A 5,742-nucleotide genomic window follows, 5' to 3' on the forward strand; every position below is an offset into this window, starting at 1 on the left:
ATCTGGAGGGAGAAACACGTCAGGCCTACAAGCCGGGGACGTACACACGTGCCTACATGCATACATGGGACTGGGCCCTTTCCAGATCCTTGGACGGCAGTACCATAGAAATGAGGATGGCTTCCACAAGACTCTCAGGCAAGCCAAGCTCTGTTGCGAAAGCGATAGCTTGTGCACAAAGGAGAAGGTGGCATGACGGGAGGGGGGGAAGGGGAGCACCAGCTCCCTGAGCAGCAGGGGCCACTTGCTTTTCTACCTAAAGGAAGGGCTTTGTCTCAGGATCACTGATCACTTCCACAAATCATCCAATATCTTGGCTCGGCCGCAGGCGCCTCCAGGGTGCAGAGCCATCGCCCCAGGCTCTGTGGGGAATAGAGAAGACTTCCGTGAGGGGAAAGAAATGCATGAGAATTTTCTGCAAGAAAGCTCAGGAACACATAATGTAAACATGGAGAGTTGAGCTTCCTGTCTTGTGACAACTAGGTCTGCTGGGTCATGTCACAGAGAGCAAGCGAATCCTTTATTCCCCTGAGCCTTTTTCTTTCTCTTTCTCTTTCTTTGTTCTTTTTTCCCTTTAGAGTGTGTGTGTGTGTGTGTGTGTGTGTGTGTGTGTGTGTGTGTGTGTGTGCGCGCGCGCGCGCGCGCGCGCGCGTGTGTGTGTGTCTGTCTGTCTGTGTGTGTCTGTGTATGTCTCTGAAACTCAGGTAATGCCCTGTCTCATACAGACGAGACCAGCAGATCGACATGACCAGAGACTTTGTAGCTTTCATTTAAAAACTATAGGTCACTCATGAGTCGGGTAGGACGGGTGCTGCGTCCAGCGCAGTTCGGGACCGTGTCTGAGGACGGGCGACGCAAGAATTAAGAAACAAAGAGACAAAGTAAAGAGCAAAAATGGGACCAGGGGACTCAAGGTCTCGTGGATCTAGAGTGCCAAAAGCCTGGTCGACAGCCTGTTTATTGGGAGTCTACGGCTCAGGGGGGGAAAAAAAAAAAAAGATATGCGATCAAAGAGGTGGGGCTTTAGATATTTCATACCAGAAGCACGAAGTTCTGCTTGCTGGCTAACTGATTCATTTCAGGCCTAACCCTTCCAGGAACAATCACCCTCCTCCGGGGATGCAAAATTTCTAAGCGTATATCCTGTGATTGCCTCTGGGACATCTCGAGATAGCAAATATTTCCCCGGGGTTAAACCGCATGCTTTCCTGCCAGAACCAAGTTCTGTTAATGGCTGATCTGGCTTCCCATGACCGTCCATTGTTTTACCCTAAGGAAATATCTGCCATCCTTTGTGCCCTCACGGTCAATCTCAGGATTGCCCCTCACACAATTTCTTTAGCATCATGCATGTTCTAGGTCATCTACTGTGTAAAACATGAAAACAAAGCAAGCGTGTGCATTTTTAAGCAAGTTAAGTGTGAATGTAAGATTTTAAGCTCATGGAAATGTTGGTGCAGCTTGGTTTCTAGTTGCTTGTTTTCCAGCAGCTTGTTTCCCAGCAGACGCGTAGGACACTAGAGAACCCACTCACTTAGAAAGAACCGATGGGACGGGTAAGGTTTTTCGGCTCGGAGGGTGAAAGCTTTTAAACTCTGCGTGGAAAAAAAGACGTTTCAGATGTATATTTCTCCTTAAGAAGGCTGCGAATTAGAGTTTCGACGAGGGAGCCCTCGCAGCAGTGTGCACGTTTAAAAAGGCCTCCGCGTGCCCCCCCCCCTTTTTTTGTTTCTTCCATTTGGTTTCAGGTTCTACCTGATTCAGCCCCCTGGCCTCAGTCTCAGGCCATTGTGAGCTATGTAGACGTTTCTGACGTTGTCGAGACGGACAAGATAAGGACGGTTCCCCCAGAGAACAGGGCCGCTGCTTCTATGAGATCAAAAAGCTGACCTGCTCATCCAGCTCTATGTTTAGGAATTTGCTCCTTTCTGGGAAAGCGTAGAGCTCTGCGGTAGAGTGCGTGCTCAGCATGCACAAGGCCTTGGGCTCAGTCCCCACTACCACCACTGAAAACGTAGAATAAATCTAAATAATTACTTAAAACGTAGATAAAGACACCTAACGACCCGTCCCCCCTCCAAAAAGATAAAAACTTTTTGTTAAAAAAAAATTTGTTTTTTAAATTAAAAAGACAGGAGGAGGAAGAGGACGAGGACGAGGATGAGGAGGAGAAATTAGCTTCTTTCCAACAAGGAGATTTCCAGGTCAAATGGAGAGCCAAATATTTCTATGTTCTAAGACTTCAGCTTTCCACGTATCCTGGTGTCAAAACGTCTGCACGGGTAAAGATTGTTCATCATTCTGTGCCTATGCACTTCCTGCATTTTGGAGTGTTCATCTGTCCTTTCTCTTAGGAATAGATGATCATCATAAACAGCAGTTCTGTTGATTAAACCCCCTTTTAAAATATCGTTGTTTCATGTTCACTAAAGTTACCTAATAATCACTTCACGATCTATGGAAGTCAAATCATTGTGCTGTACACCTGAAACTGATAGAGGGCTGTATGTCAAACCTATATCAATAAAACTGAAAAAAGAAAAGAAGAAGAAGAAGAAAAGAAAAGTCGGCTCGGGGCATCCGATAAAGGCCCTCTTTCTGAGCGCACAAGTCAACCTCGGGCCGATTCACCCTGACCCTGAAGAAGGGCAAAAATCACCCTCCACTCTATCTCCCGTTAGGTCCCGGACACTAGCCAGAGTTCCCCCTCCCTCAACCCCCACCCCGTTCTTGCGTCACACTGTGTGGGCTCAGGCACACAACCTATCGGTTTCCTTGAGCGTGTGGAATGAATATCGCCCGAAGGGAATTTCCTCTGTTGTCGTTTAAATAAGCTGACGTGTTAATCAGTGCTACGGAGGGACACATTCCCTTTGACCTGATCAACCAGAATGACATCCCAGGACCCAGGAATGTACAATATCATGGATTGGAAAGTATCTTAGAATTCAGAAATCATGGTGATGTGGGTCTGATGACCTAGCTGGCTCCATACAAACCAAGAGATGAAGGTGCCCAACGTTTTCACTCGATGCTGCCTAAGTTCTTGACAGTCACTTTAAAAAAGGAAAAGGAAAATTTGGATGGCACGCTTAGTTTTGATAATGCCCTCTGACTGCATGGTGAAACGCAAGGAAAAGCCGTGACGCTCGCCCACGGTATAGAGAGAAACGCAGAACCGTGTTTCTGGTAGCCTTCTTCACCGCTGCGCCAAGGCGGGAGCGACGGCTACCTCATGCAAAGGAGGAGAGGACGGGTTTCTCGGCCCCGTCACACAATGCCAGGCAGAAGAAACCTTCTCTGATGAGACATAAGCGTGTCAAAGCGCATCCCTGCGTCGAAGGCTTCGGTTTCCCGGGGAAGGGGGTCGAGCCGAGGGACCCAGGACCCCACGTCAGTCAGTCAGTCTTTCACTGGATTCACTGGCCTCGCTCTTACCCCTCAGCAATGGCCGCTCAGATTGCTCACGGGGGTCTTTACCTTCTGGCTTTAGGAAGGACTTTAAACTTCGGCTGAGGGGCAGACACCCAGAAGGGTTCTTTCAGTTCACCCCATCTTAGGGAATGCCATACCCAACACGTTGGTTTTCATCCCATCGTGGGCCTACCTACCGGAGAGTTTTGCTGCTTAAAAGTCCCCTGTGCTCCACCTATTCATCAACAACCCCCCCCGCCACAACACACACACACACACACACACACACACACACACACACGCACGCGCGCACACTCACACACACACACACACACACACACACACACACACAGAGAGAGAGAGAGAGAGAGAGAGAGAGAGAGAGAGAGAGAGAGAGAGAAAGAGAGAGAGAGAGACACAACCTTCACCCCCGCACACACACAACCCCACTCATCTTTTCACCCTCTCTGGGCTTTTGCCCTTTTGAGAATGAACGTCATCCAGAGCCGGTACCCTACAGGATGCCACCTTTTCAGATTGGCTCCTTTCAGGGAGTCATGTGCACGCAGAAACTGCCCCGCCTGTCTCCCACAGGTCTCTCGGCTCCACGGGCCCCTGGTTTCCTTTTTAGAGCCAAATCACATGCCGTGGCACGGACCTAGCCCGGGCTACGTGTCCCTTCACCTCTTGAAGGACGCGTCTGTCTCGGTCGCCTCCACGGTTCCGGCGGTGATGAAGCAAGCCCCTCCACCCCCCACCCCCACCCCGCCCGCCATCCAGGTCCGTCCGTCCGCGTTCAGGTTTCCGCGTGGACGGAGCCCCGAGGGCTAGGCCTCAGGGTGAGGGTGGTATGGCGGGTGGCGGGTGGCACACTGAAGGGTCCGAAATCCGGAGGATGCCGGCAAGGAAGGTCGCCAGGTCAAAGCCTTCCTTCCCTCCCTCCGTCTCCTTAGGGTGGATGGCTGGGCCCATGAATTCAGAGAGGACACGAGACACATGGTGTGAACCGAGATTCCCAAGCCAGGAGACCTGGTGGAGGGTAAAGAAACGAGCTTATTGGGGGGGGGGGGGCCGGGGGGGGATGGGGGGGTTCTTAGGACTGCAGCCCAGGAGACACAGATGCAAGAAAGAAGCACTGGAAGTGTGTGTCACCAGACTACCCCACGGGGCAAGTGGAGAAGGGGAAACGAAAGAAAACACCACAAGAGCAAGGCGGGAACTTTGAAACGACAAGGCTGCAGCTAGCAGCTGCTGGCAGATTTGTTTTTGAAACCGGTTGGTGGCGCCCTTGAGCTTGATACAGTTCTGACCACTCATGCCCCCCCTCCCCCCATGGATGCCGGTGTCGGGACCCAGGGGAGGCCACCCCAAACATGTATGTGCCTCCGTGGCACACGGATAGGTTAGAAATGAGAGTGACCGAAGAAGCCGAGGGGCCGGCCAGCAGACGCAAGAGGGACCGGACCCTCAGACTCTTCTTTCTGTCTCCCTGAAAGCGGGAAATCAATCACTTCCGTGGAGGGTGCCCTCCCTGCATCTGGACTTAGGAAATCACCCTGATCTCCCACTGAGAGCCTTCAGGCCCCGGAAGCCTAGAGAAAACCAACCAACCTCGTGACTTCTTTCAGGGGCTTCCCCCCCCAAAACCCAAACTCCGTCTCGATTCTTCACAGACGGGTCACCCAAAACCAAAGTCTCTCAGCCCGGTCCATTTCGCACAAAGGGCTGATTTCTTGTCCTAAAACGGAGAAAAGCTGCCTGCTTCGGGGACACATGAGTGCTTGAATGAAAGACAGGAGGTTCCCTGTCGCTCCTGCTCAACGATCCGTCTGGGGTCCATTTTTGGATCAGTCCAGCCCAGAGGACTCAAGATGTGTAGAGGGAGGGGACAACGTGCCCCTCCCCGAAACAAGACTATGTCTGTAACCAAGTTCCTCCCACTGGCCGTCCAGCTCCATTTTGGATGACTGAATCCTGGTTCACCTCATTTGGCTGTTTTGTTTTGTTTCGTTGTGTTTGTTCTTGTTTTTGTTTTTTGATTAATAGACTTTATTTCCTAGAGCAGTTTCAGGCTCACAGCAGAATTGAGCAGAAAATACAGAGAGTTCTCACACAGCCCTCCCCACCCACACATATATCCTCCCCTCCCCTCAACATCCCTCATCAGTGTGGCCTATTTGGTCAAACTGATGGTCCGACATGGACACGCTATTATCAATCAAAGTCCATAGTTTACATGACGGTTCACTCTTGATGTCGTACGTTCTATGGGTTTTGACAAATGCATAATGACATGTAGCCACCACTATGGTATCCGACGGAATAATT

Source organism: Vicugna pacos, unplaced genomic scaffold, assembly GCF_048564905.1.
Source record: "Vicugna pacos unplaced genomic scaffold, VicPac4 scaffold_5, whole genome shotgun sequence".
Lineage (NCBI taxonomy): Eukaryota > Metazoa > Chordata > Mammalia > Artiodactyla > Camelidae > Vicugna > Vicugna pacos.